This window comes from Lissotriton helveticus, chromosome 3_1, assembly GCF_964261635.1.
Source record: "Lissotriton helveticus chromosome 3_1, aLisHel1.1, whole genome shotgun sequence".
Taxonomy (NCBI): domain Eukaryota; kingdom Metazoa; phylum Chordata; class Amphibia; order Caudata; family Salamandridae; genus Lissotriton; species Lissotriton helveticus.
The window spans coordinates 32,262,203-32,276,225 of record NC_136061.1 but is presented as its reverse complement, the minus strand read 5'-3'; the positions used below and the strand labels follow the sequence as shown (position 1 = coordinate 32,276,225).

Genomic DNA, 14,023 nt, shown 5'->3' with positions numbered 1-14,023 from the left:
TCTTTCTTGTTTCGAGGGGGATCCAGTGGAAGATCTTTTTGAGAATACGAAGTACGTTGAAGCAGGAGGATGAGACTGCGTTGACTTGTCTGGACATCGAGAGGGAGGAGTCTAGGACGAATCCCAGGTTGCGTGCGTGGTCTGTGGGTGTGGGTGCTGTGCCCAGAGCGGAAGGCCACCAAGAGTCGTCCCAGGCAGAGGGGGATGAACCTAGGATGAGCACCTCCGTTTTGTCTGAGTTGAGTTTTAGGCGGCTATGTTTCATCCATTCGGCTACTTCTTTCATGCCTTCGTGAAGATTGGTTTTGGCGGTGTTAGGGTCTTTGGTGAGGGAAAGGATTAACTGGGTGTCGGCGGCGTACGAGATGATGTTAAGGTTGTGTTGGCGCGCGATGGAGGCGAGTGGACTCATATAAACGTTGAAGAGGGTGGGACTGAGTGATGATCCTTGTGGTACTCCACAGATGACTTCAGTGGCCTCTGAGTTAAATGGGGGAAATCTGACTTTTTGAGTTCTCCCGGCGAGGAATGAGATGATCCAGTTCAAGGCTTTTCCTTGTATGCCGATGTTGCTGAGGCGTTGTATAAGGGTGCTGTGGCAGACTGTGTCGAAAGCGGCGGAGAGGTCGAGTAGAATGAGGGCCGCTGTTTCTCCGTTATCCAGTAGTGTTCGGATGTCGTCTGTTGCTGCGATGAGGGCGGTCTCGGTGCTGTGTTTGGCTCGAAATCCGGATTGAGAGGGATCGAGGGAGTTGTTGGATTCAAGGAAGGCGGCGAGCTGGCTGTTGACGGCTTTCTCAATGACTTTGGCGGGGAAGGGGAGGAGGGATATGGGTCGGTAGTTTTTAAGTTCAGAGGGGTCTGCTGTGGGTTTCTTCAAGAGGGCGCTGAGTTCGGCGTGTTTCCAGTTTTCTGGGAAGGTGGCTGAGTTGAACGAGCAGTTGATGACATCGCGGAGATGGGGTGCGATGATGGAGTCAGCTTTGTTGAAGATGTAGTGGGGGCAAGGGTCTGTTGGCGAGCCAGAGTGGATGGAGTTCATTAGGCGGATGGTGTCTTCGGTGGTGATTGTTTTCCAGTCGCTGATGTTGTTAGTCGACGGTGTAGGGTCTGAGGGGGGTGGGGAGGGTTGTTCGCAAGGAGTGTTGTCGAAGCTGTTGTGAATGTCGGCAATTTTGTTGTAGAAGAAGGAGGATAACGCATCGCAGAGGTCTTGGGAGGGAGTGATGTCGTTGGATGCTGCGGCGGGGTTGGTGAATTCTTTGACGATGTTGAAAAGTTCCTTGCTATTGTGGGCGTTGTTGTAGAGACGATCCTTGAATGCTGATTTCTTGGTGGATTGGATCAGTTGGTGGGGTTTGCGGGTGGCTGCCTTGAGGGTTGCCATGTTGTCGTTGGTTGGGTTTTTTCTCCATGTTTTCTCTAGGGTGCAGCATAGCTTCTTGGATTTTTTAAGGTTCTCATTGAACCAGGGAGCCTTTTTGCTGCTTGAGTTGATCTGGTGCTTTTTCAGGGGTGCTAATTCGTCGGCGCTGTGGGTGATCCATTGCTTGAATTTGGTGGCCGCTTCGTTTGGGTCCAAAGAGAGGGTGGGAGTGTTTTGGTTGAGTGATGTGAGGAGTTGGTCGGAGGTGATTTTGTTCCAGTTTCTCCGAGGAATGGGTTGAGGGCGGTTGTGGGTCATGGTGGTTTTGTAGCTGAAGTGAACACAACTGTGGTCCGTCCAATGGAGAGCTGTGGTGCGGTCGAAGGAAATGTGCTTGCTGGAGGTAAAGATAGGGTCGAGCGTGTGTCCTGCTACATGGGTGGGGGTGTCAACAAGTTGTTTGAGTCCGAGAGTCCAGAAGGGAGTTGGTGTTGCTGTCGTGTTTGTTTTCAAGGTGGAAGTTGAGGTCTCCTAATAGAATGTAGTTCTCGGTGGCGAGGGCATGTGGGGTGATGAAGTCAGTGATGTCATTGCTGAATTTAGTGCGGGTTCCTGGGGGCCTGTAGATGAGGGTGCCTCTATGTGTGGTCCTAGGGTCGGTGTGGATCTGGAAGTGGAGATGTTCGGCGGTTGCAAGATTATCGTCGAAGCTGGTCGTGATTTTGATGGTGTTCCTATGGATGATGACGATGCCTCCTCCTGTTTGGTTGGTGCGGTCTTTTCGGATGATCTTGTAAGCGTCCGGTATGGCTATAGCGATGTCGGGTGCTGATGACATGTGCATCCAAGTTTCTGTGAGGAAGGCGACGTCCGGTGACGTAGTGTCGAGTAGGTCCCAGAGTTCAGTTGCGTGTCTGTGGACTGAGCGGGTGTTCAGCAGGATGCATTTCAGTTGGTTAGCGTCGGAGCTATGTTTGGAGGAAGTGAATTTGGTGAGGGTCTCGGAGCAGGAGAACTTGCAGGTGTGACAGGCGAATGGGCCGTGGGTACGTCCTGGGGTGGCTTCGCAGCATTGTGGAGTGCGCCCGGGGTTGAGGGCGAGGAGAGTCGCGGTATCGTATGTGAGTGTAGTGGTCCGGGTACTGCGGGGGCCAGGGGGTCTGGCGCTGGGCGCGGTCCAGGCGCGGACGGGCGTAGACGGGCTTACATTTGGCGCACCTTCGGCGCGACTGGGGCGCGATCGCTGCGCGCAAGAGTATCTGTCATATGTGGATAGTGGAAGGGGAGGGGCGAGGGAGGAGCAGCTGGGAGGCGGGTGCGTGGAGGATATCCGGCCAGGGGGGCACGACAACAACAACAGAAATGGCTGCAAGATAAACACCGGAGCAGCGTGGGGATACAGACGATCTAACCACACTGAGCGAGTAAAAATTCAAAATCGCGCTCTATGTCAGTCTAGCGCTACAATTGCAATTTACTTGGCAATAGCGAGTGAAACAGCGCTACGATACCAGATGGAGGCTTCAGTGAAGCTGGGAGCAGCGTGAGGGAGCGTCCGCTTCTGATGTGAATCAGGGCGGTCACAGCTTGCAGAGGGGAGAGCGGCGCTTACAATGCTTGTGGGAGGGAGGAGCAGCTGGGAGGCGGTGCGTGGAGGATATCCGGCCAGGGGGGCACGACAACAACAACAGAAATGGCTGCAAGATAAACACCGGAGCAGCGTGGGGATACAGACGATCTAACCACACTGAGCGAGTAAAAATTCAAAATCGCGCTCTATGTCAGTCTAGCGCTACAATTGCAATTTACTTGGCAATAGCGAGTGAAACAGCGGTACGATACCAGATGGAGGCTTCAGTGGGGCTGGGAGCAGCGTGAGGGAGCGTCCGCTTCTGATGTGAATCAGGGCAAGAAAGTATTGGGACGTGAATGCCAATCTCAATTTGACTTATATTCATCGTTACTACATATCGCAATTTTTGTATGGATTACAAGATATTTTGTGCGCTCCTTGGGAGATCAAGTTAGCATTAATTGAGCAAAGACAGGAAAACTTAACAACGAAATGCGATCTGATTTTTTTTATACACAATTAAGTAAACTCGCAGGCAACATGCCCTTAGGTGCATTAAAATAGAGACAAATTAAGATATTGCCCCTCGTTAAAATATTTTAAGAAAATTAACCCTTGTGACCGCTTTTGTTCCACAATAGGTGAAAATAACAATAAAAATCAGTATGTGGAGTATAAAAACAAGTTGAGTGGGACGAATTATTGGTTCTGATCGGTTCACCAGAGATGGGTGCCAGTGTGGTAAAGGTAGGACTAATTGGTAACTATGCCTCGTTTTACCATTAATAAGTTACAAATGTACACTCTAAACAGTATGAATTGTAATTCTGGTACACATGTGTAGCCCCTCTGAAATTTGAAATCACATATGAACTCTGGTTTTTCTCCCTAGATAACAGAAGGGTGCAAATTGACCAAGAAAAGTGAGAAAATTGGCGTTTTTTTGCAACGTAAAGGCGCCCTTAGTGATTTGATATTAACGTGCATACCACAATGAAATAAGTGGGAAAGGAATTTTTAACTTGAGGTGAGCACCACACAGAGTAAAAAAGAGGAGTAAGGAGAGGCCCTATTTCTGAATTGTAATATTTTAAATTTTACAGGCCCTGCTGATTTCAGAGGGATTTGTTTTCTCTTATATATACACCTGTGTATCATATAATAAAGACCATCTAGAAGGTAATATAAAACCCAAACTTGTAAGAAATTATGGAAGTTTACAGTATATGTAAAATATAGATCACTAAGATGTGGTTTTCCTTTATAGATTGAACAACTATTAAGGAGCATGAAATGTTTTAAATGCTGAACCTGAACAATCATACTAAACGGTAATCCACCCCCGTTTATATAAAGAACTGGAATTTTTGAAGTTAGGCCCCTTTGAAAACAAGTGTTTTTTTTAAAGTTTTTTTTTTAAATAGTTTTTTAATTACATTGTTTAATTAAAATAGAATCATGATGAAATCTAATGATAATTCCTTATCAGCATAACATAGCGGTATGGACAGAATGGGAGAGTACAGCTGTGTGAGTGGTGACGTAGTTGACTGAACTCTGTATATGTAAATATGTCATTGAGACATACGTGATATGTAATTATGTTCTATGTACATTTTTTATAGGTGATTGTTGTCAATAATTAAGAGTCCTGAAGGAGGTGGCATATCGATTTTCGTCCACCGAAACGCCCTGTCGGCAACTTTTTATTGCACACATCATTATGTAATTTCTGACCGTATCTGTAATTACTGGATGCAACTGTGTTCTTCTCTTCATGCTTACCTGCACTTTGTGAAAACCAAAGATCTTATTATAACGAAAAATACCTGTTTTATTGTTTCTCAGGTTATATTGAACCAGCATTGTAATGTAAAAGAAAGTGAAAAGATAAGAATATGTGCATTGATGGTATAGCATTTATCCTTTTTAACTGGTTTTAAGTATTTTTTGTATATACATTTGGGAATCAACATAATAAACTTTGGACTATTTTTGCATATATACGATTTCAGTGTGTTGAGAATAGTGAGTGAATGAGTGTCTACAAGAGTTGCTTAACGGTATTGATTAGAATTAGATCTTGTATAGTAGGGGATATTCTCTTGTTCACAACACCTTTGCACTGGTCTGTGAGATTCCCAAAATTGTAAAGAAAGCCAAGATTCCAACAAGCATTTACAATGCAACGGTTTCGCCTTTGCAAAAGTTAGAGCTATTGGCATTGCAAATGACAATTTTTTTATGTGTTGGTTTTGAAAACAGATAAATAAATGGCATTGTCATTTACATTGTCAACAGCTTAATCTCTTGCAAATGTAAGACCTATTGTACCCTACTGGACGTGCTCATCAGACAGCAATTACTACCACACACACACACCCAGAGCCAGCCACACACACACACACCCAGAGCCACACACACACACACACACCCAGAGCCACACACACACACACACACCCAGAGCCACACACACACACCCACACACCCAGAGCCACACCCACCCAAGCACCCAGAGCCACACACACACCCACACACCCAGAGCCACACACACACACCCACACACCCAGAGCCACACACACACCCACACACCCAGAGCCACACACACACCCACACACCCAGAGCCACACACACACCAACATACCCAGAGCCACACACACACCCACACACCCAGAGCCACACACACCCACACACCCAGAGCCACACTCACCCAGAGCCACACACACCCAGAGCCACACACACCCAGAGCCACACACACCTAGGAGAGCAAGCACAGCGAGGGGGCAGGGAAGCAAGCACAGCGAGGGGGCAGGGAAGCAAGCACAGCGAGGGGGCAGGGAAGCAAGCGCAGCGAGGGGGCAGGGAAGCAAGCGCAGCGAGGGGGCAGGGAAGCAAGCGCAGCGAGGGGGCAGGGAAACACGCGCAGCGAGGGGGCAGGGAAACACGCGCAGCGAGGGGGCAGGGAAACACGCGCAGCGAGGGGGCAGGGAAGCACGCGCAGCGAGGGGGCAGGGAAGCACGCGCAGCGAGGGGGCAGGGAAGCACGCGCAGCGAGGGGGCAGGGAAGCACGCGCAGCGAGGGGGCAGGGAAGCACGCGCAGCGAGGGGGCAGGGAAGCACGCGCAGCGAGGGGGCAGGGAAGCACGCGCAGCGAGGGGGCAGGGAAGCACGCGCAGCGAGGGGGCAGGGAAGCACGCGCAGCGAGGGGGCAGGGAAGCACGCGCAGCGAGGGGGCAGGAAAGCACGCGCAGCGAGGGGGCAGGGAAGCACGCGCAGCGAGGGGGCAGGAAAGCACGCGCAGCGAGGGGGCAGGAAAGCACGCGCAGCGAGGGGGCCGGAAAGCACGCGCAGCGAGGGGGCAGGAAAGCACGCGCAGCGAGGGGGCAGGAAAGCACGCGCAGCGAGGGGGCAGGAAAGCACGCGCAGCGAGGGGGCAGGAAAGCACGCGCAGCGAGGGGGCAGGAAAGCACGCGCAGCGAGGGGGCAGGAAAGCACGCGCAGCGAGGGGGCAGGAAAGCACGCGCAGCGAGGGGGCAGGAAAGCACGCGCAGCGAGGGGGCAGGAAAGCACGCGCAGCGAGGGGGCAGGAAAGCACGCGCAGCGAGGGGGCAGGAAAGCACGCGCAGCGAGGGGGCAGGGAAGCACGCGCAGCGAGGGGGCAGGGAAGCACGCGCAGCGAGGGGGCAGGGAAGCAAGCGCAGCGAGGGGGCAGGGAAGCCTTGTCTTTTCAAGAAACCAAGGTGACCTCAGGTGGCGGGAGAAGAGTTGGTTTAGTTGTGGTGAAATCCCTTCATTTTCCGATTCCTCGATTCCTTCCTCTGCCAAACAGGAAGCACTATACGAAGGCTAATGCTTGTATCTAGTTACATATAAACAATGAACATTAACATTTATATAGAGCTCACATGGGGGTCATCTCCTACAAACATCTTCCCTTGTAGCAGAGATTGGCTTAAGCATCCCCTGAGCTCAAGGCTACCTTTGTGAAGTGTGCGGAGCTCAGCGGGATACGAGGAGGTGGGCGTGCCCTAGTTTATTACCTGGCTCAATGTACATTGCTGTCCATTAAGCCAGTGCTACCTCTCAAGTACACACGATTTAAAATGAGTAACATCAAACGTCTAAAATGCCTACAATACAAAGTTCAACAGTCACGATCCCAAACTGCGAAGCCAAGTTTGTGTGCTACAACGTGTAATCTGGTAACACGGGGACGCTGGAGTGGTCTTTGACAAAGCCCTTGAACCTCGATTTACCACAACATTTGTGTGCATACAAAAAGCCTCGAGAAGATGAACTCTTGTTGAATATTAACAAGCGTCTAAAACTGAAACAAGAAACTCACTGCAGTGCATATACAGCGATCTCGGCAGTCGATGCATTAACCCACCGAGACGCGCTCCCAGACGTCAAATAATGCATGCATACATAAATAATAAGGGACCGTGAGCAACCAAGAATTACGAAATATCTATGACTCTGCGATGCAGTGCGTATGCGCCTGTGTTGTAAAGAAATGCAGAGCACGGCACGGCAGCCTCCATAGTAAACCGCTACCTGAATGCACGGATAGCTGATCTGTAAAGCGTTGCAAACCCTGCACTAAGTATAGCTGAAGACTCACCTTCCTGGAGGGCACGAGACACTTTGCGCCGCTTCCCTCACTGTGTCTGGGTGGGATGCATGAGGCAAGAAGGATGATTCCGGTGATGATCGGGAAACCACCGCTTTAAGCAGCACCAAGTTCAGCATCCAGCACCACACGGGGCTCTCCGGAAAGGGCCGTCTGCAGCACGACACTGGGATGTGCGCTCACACACCGATAGTTCATTAACCAAAAGCCCCCACCCTCTCTCTGCTAACACAAAGCCAGTCCGAGGCTGAGCCTGTACTCAGCCAGGCAAATACAGTGAACAGGACCGGCGAGGACTGCCTGCAACCAGCCGACAGACCCAACATGGTGGCTCCCTGTCTTGGACTGCCATCTGGCTGGGTGCCCTGAGAGCACAGCTGCCTCCACAGCGTGAGCCCAGCAGGGAAACCGAAAGAAAGGGACGGAGAGTAGGAACTGAAAGGATAAAATATATGAATAAACTGAACAGCAAGGACAATATTGAGAAGGTTACACGTATAACGATAAAATCAAGTCACGTGATGAATGTTCTAGACAAAAATATAAGGGAAGTGTTGTCATCAAGAAACAACGAGGGGCCTGGAAGCGCTGGAAAAGTGATCTGCGAGGGGGGGGGGCGGGACCAAAGACAAGGATAGCGGGAGGGGGGACGGACAGCGGGAAGATGGTCAGGATACAGCCACGTGGGACAGGGACAAAGTTAATAATGAAGACAAACATCGGTGTGAAAAAAAAAAAAAAACAGATGCCCACAGTGGCCACGTCTTCATGACGTTGCGGAGAGGGAAAGAATCTGCGGAACGCCCACGAATCGCCTCGGACAATGACGGACGCCTCTCTCTTCCAATGGCTAGCCTCCATTTATGGAGCTAGCCAATGGAACAGAGAGGCGGGACAAAGCCACATACACCGTTCTCAAAAGATTTCGCCTGCGCGAACGCTGCTGCGCAGCGGATCACCAGGCGAAACCTAAAAATGGTATGGGACCACACAAATGCCTGATGTGTACAACATAAATGACCCCCAATAGCACACATTTCCAAAATAATGCCCAGCAAGAATACATTTTTGGCAGTTTCCTATGAGACAAATTAGTACACATCCCCTATTGCTATTTCAAAACAGAGCAAACAGAAACTTCAGTCAGTTACGCTCATGAGATTAACTGAGGATACCTACCTCAAGCCAGTAGACGGCAACTTCAACTTCCTGTTGTACACTTTGGATACATCAGCTTGCAAAGGTGTTCACTCAAGACTATTTGACTCCCTCAAGATCAGCAGTACTTGCTGGACAGAAGACTGCAATCCCCTGTAATGCACAAGATTCCTTGATTAGCATTTACAGTAACTGACAGATAAGAGTCAAGAAAACGGACAATCTTTGGGGCTTGAACCAGAGCCATGAAGCTCATTACAACCATAAGCAGTCAGCATTCCAGGTAGGATACATTCTTTGTCTCACTAGCCTCTGCCCCTGTAATCTTAGAACGTTCTCACGCCCACCGAATTCCAACCTTATGCTCCAGGTTTAATTGATTCTTACCCTCTCCTTATGACTCAATACTGTTCTCCCAAAGACCTTACTGGGCACGTTCCTCAATGCAAAATCTCCCAGAACATTCATGACCTCATCCTAAACAATGGCTCCCCCTCCTTAGTTACCACCAAGACTTACTTGGCTCAACATCTTCAGCACTTGCTATTGTATAGCACTGCAGCATAGTCAACCTCCGTCTTACAAACTAGAACTTCTGAAGAAAAGCAGAGTTCACAGGAGAGGAAACTGGATTGCTTTGTCCATCTCAATTTACTCTCTTTTAAAGCACATCGAAGCCTATCCTACAGCTCATTGACGGCCTTTCAATCTAGGCAGTCAAAATCTCAATCTCTTATGTTATCTGTGCAAAAGGGAAAGACCCGTCCAATGCAGTCTCACTGATCTTTCTCAACACAATCTAATCATTTCTGACTGAGCTTATATTTTGTTTCTATACGAACAAATGTACCTTAATGTATACAAGAGCACTACTGGGACCAATTCATGAGGATGGCAATATTCTTGGCATACTGCTGTCCTTGAAAGCTGAGCTCCAGCTCCAAGAGTTCCAACAAGTATGCTGGGATGACCTCCACCTAACCAAATTCAACAGCGATTATGAGCAAGACAGTAGACATAAGTATACTATTGTCATAGACTGAACATATTAACTGAAGAAAATACAGTCTGAAGCACTGACCCTAATGCACCTTGAAATTCAAGATCTTCTTGAAACTCCTCTTGCCTGGAATTCATACTTCCCACGGCTCTAAATATGTCAGCTCCCAAATTCACGGGGAAACTGTTCCCCTAGTACAACAAAATAAGTTATCCTGGCAGCCTCCTCTAATTGAAAAGTCAAGGTAGCTAAAAACATACCTACTGTCTCATCCGACAGCCTGCTGTGCCGACTCCAGATGATATAAATGTGTCAGAGCAAAGAAAGAACCCCTTAATGTCCACCTTTTTGAATCAGCAATTCAACCAAAGAACTGTTCCATATCTATAATGATAGGCTGGTCCGAATATTATTTAGCACTGGAATGCTCTTATCAGACTTGTTATGTTATGTTATTTTAATTTATATAGCGCTCAGATGCCGCAGCCAAGAGGCGTCCCGGCGCTTTCCAGAGATGGTAAACACAACACAGCAAAGGTGTAGGGGAGCAGATAAAATTAAACTGAGGAAAATAGGAAGGATTTTAATGCCTTCCTAAAAGGGAGCAGATCAGGAATGGCACGGAGAGTGATGGGTAAAGAATTCCAAAGAGTAGCCGCCAACACTGAAAAAGAGCGACCGCCCATTCTAGCTCTTTTAAAACGGGGCACAATGGCGAGATTTGAGCCTAAGGATCGGAGGGTTCTGGACGGAACATAGTGTTGGATAGTCTGCGATAAAATAGGAGGAGAGGCAGATTTAAGAATTTTAAAAGTTAAGTACAGGGCTTTAAACTTAATTCTTTGCCCAACAGGCAGCCAGTGTAAATTTTGAATAGTGCGACGGTCAGAGACAAACTTCGGAAGGCCGACAAGCATCCTGGCCGCCGCATTTTGCACCCTCTGAAGGCGAGCCAGTTCTGCTTGATTCACACCCAAAAACAGAGAGCTGGCATAGTCCAATCTGGTAAGAACCAGAGCTTGGACTATAATCTGTCTGGTGTCCGCATCAAAAAACTTGAAGATGGGTCGGAGGCAATGCAGAACACCAAAACAAGTACCGGCTACACGTTTGGTATGGGAGGAGAAGGAAAGTTTGTCATCGAGCCACACCCCGAGATTTCTGACTTCAGCAACGGGGGTGGGAACAAGGCCCAATTCAGATGGCCACCATTGATCTCCCCAGAGTCCACCTTCCCTACCAAAAATAATGACCTCGGTCTTAGAGGCATTAAGTTGTAGTCGATTGTTCGCCATCCAGCCTGCCACAGCTTTGAGGGCTGACTGAAAGGTAGGGGCATCCATATTGGAATCACCATTAAGTGCCACCGCCAACTGCGTGTCGTCGGCGTAAGACACCATGGTGAGACCAAAACTATGGGCTACCTCCGCCAAAGGCTGAACATATAAATTGAAAAGGGTAGGACTAAGGGCCGATCCCTGCGGGACACCCTGATGAATGGAACGAGAGGCCGAGACGAACGGAGGTGTAGAGACTTTGAAGGTTCGATCCGAAAGAAAGGATCGGAACCACTCAAGTGCCTTCTCTCCGACTCCAGCCTCCATGAGACGGTGCAAAAGGATCTGATGGGAAACCGTATCAAAGGCGGCACTTAGATCCAATAGGATCAGTGCCGCCGTCTGACCCTGGTCCAGCATCTTCCTAATGTGTTCCACCACAACCAAGAGCGCGGTCTCGGTGCTGTGGCCCGCACGGAACCCGTTCTGGGAGTTATCCAGAATATTAGATTCCTGCAGGTGAGAAGATAGAATCTGATTAGCATGGGACTCTGGAAATTTAGCTAGCCAGGGGAGAAGGGAAATAGGCCGGTAGTGTTCAGATTTAGTGGGGTCGAGGGCAGGCTTTTTAAGAATAGGGATGACAGTTGCCTGCTTCCATGCCCTGGGAACCGTACCGGTGTTAAAAGACAGATCCAGCAGACTGTGCATTGCGGGATAGCAACACTGGGCGAATTCCCGAAATTGCAAGGGTCTCATAGGGTCGTCCGGGGAGCCAGATTTAACTTTAGTCGTTAAGGCTTTAAACTCCTCCAGTGTGGGGCTGGGAATAATAAGCAGTGGTTTAGAAACTGCGGAAGCAATGATATTTTCCCTGTGGGGGGCTTGAGAGAAAGACCTGTAAATAGCTTCTACCTTTTCCACGAAGAACGAGGCCAGATCCTCACAATGGGCCAACGAGGCTTCGAGAGTGGTAGTATTGGTCTTTTTACTAGTTAGGTCATTGCATACCCTGAATATGACCTTGATGGGGTTGGTGCTGTTCCTGATCTCCTGAGAATAGAAGGCAGCCCTAGCTGAACAAATAGCCCGATGGTAAACTCTGGTGCAGGCCCTGTAAGCCGACTTAAGGTCAGCATCGTATTTTTTGCGCCAAGCACGTTCAGCTTTTTTACAAGAGGCTTTGAGCTGTTTAAGGGATTCGTCATACCATGGACTAGAGGGACTAGATTTAGCCTTACTCCATCTAACTGGTATGAGAGAATCCAGAGATTGGTTTAACCACTCGCAAAAATTGTCGTAACCAAGGGAAACTTCGGTAGGAGGTTGGGGATGATCTTTCATCAGGAGCTGGTGAAAGTGTTCAAGATCTAAATTTCGCCAGGGACGTTTAAGGATGTCGGGAGGATTATTTCTGGGGGGAGAATTAGGGGTCGAGATAAGGGTCTCGATCAAATAATGATCGGTCCAGGCCATGGGTCTGGGTTGAAGCACTGAAATATTGGTGGTCAGATTTGTCAGGAAAGGATCTAACAAATGACCACCTATATGAGTCGATGACTGTACCAATTGGCTAAGTTGGAATGCTTTAAGATCCGCCAACAGGCAGTGGACCGAATTATTAAATGGAACTTCCATGTGTAGATTCAGATCACCAATAATTGTAAAATTCACGGTTTTCATGACTAAAGAGGCGACTACTTCCGGAAGGCTAAGCCGGAAGGCACCTTCAGGGCCAGGAGGCCTGTAAATTAATAGTCCCGAGAAAGTAAAGTGGGGATTCACAGTAATATTAAAGTGAGCACTCTCACACCCTGCTATGGTAGTGGGTTTCCAGGCGCAAGGATAATGAGATTTTACCGCAACTGCGATGCCACCACCTCTGGCGTTACGATGATGGGAATACATAGTGTATCCCGCCGGAAGGGCTAAGTTAATAATTGCCGTGGATTGGTCATGAAGCCAGGTTTCTGTGAAGAAGAAGATAGCCGGATTATCATCAGTAATCAACGAATAAACTTCTAGATGGTGACATGTTAGAGATCTAACATTGAGGTGGAAGATTTTCAAGGTGGTTTGAATAGCTCCACCTGCAACTGGGCGTAGCTTATGAACCCCAGGCAGTCTAGGTTGAAGACTGACAATGAGCTGCGGTTTAGGAAGTTGAAACGAGCAGGAGGGGCAATGAAAAGGCCCACTAAGAGGGTCCAAGGTGCCATGACGGCAGTCTCTTACCTCGTGTCGCATCGAACGCAAGCTCTCAGCAGATAACATTCTGTGCCAGCCAGAGTCCCCTGCCCTAGCCCTGCCTTAGCGCTGACGGGCGCAGACGGGCAGGACTCTGGCGAGACTCAGGCGTAGCGAGGGCGCGACCGCTACGCTAGACCGCTACGTTCCAGGCGAGCATTAAAAAGGCGAGTGGCGATGAGAGCGCTAGCGCGCTAACCCCCAAACAAAACAGGGAACAGCCTTCCTAAGATGGCGGTGTCACGTCGTAGTCACGTGACCGCGATGCCCCCAGGAGCCCGGACCCGCAAAATAGCGGTGCTTAGGTAATTTTATGTGCAGTAAGGGCCAGGGGAGGGGTTACAAGAGGACAGTAAAAGCAGGGGAAAAAATTAAATAAATGAACACAAATACGAGAATAGGATATTTAAAAATAACAGCGCGAGCCACAGCACAGCGCTGAGCGAATATAACCCAGCAGACGCGGTGGTCACCTTCTCTAGGCTGACCCCGAGTCAAAACTCACCTTATAAAGGCGAGTGGCGGTGAGAGCGCTAGCGCGCTAACCCCCAAACAAAACAGGGAACAGCCTTCCTAAGATGGCGGTGTCACGTCGTAGTCACGTGACCGCGATGCCCCCAGGAGCCCGGACCCGCAAAATAGCGGTGCTTAGGTAATTTTATGTGCAGTAAGGGCCAGGGGAGGGGTTACAAGAGGACAGTAAAAGCAGGGGAAAAAATAAAATAAATGAACACAAATACGAGAATAGGATATTTAAAAATAACAGCGC

At 49.0% G+C, this 14,023-nt stretch overlaps 1 protein-coding gene across 4 annotated transcripts in view; it reads right to left on the bottom strand.

Moving 5' to 3' along the window:
* STK16 (serine/threonine kinase 16) overlaps positions 1–14,023 on the bottom strand; it is a 166,411-nt gene that overhangs the window by 132,427 nt on the left and 19,961 nt on the right. For all 4 annotated transcript variants that reach the window (XR_013608549.1, XR_013608550.1, XM_078679159.1 and 1 more), the window contains exon 2: positions 8,752–8,883. The gene's annotated coding sequence lies outside the window, so the exon portion shown is untranslated. The remainder of the gene's footprint in view (positions 1–8,751; positions 8,884–14,023) is intronic.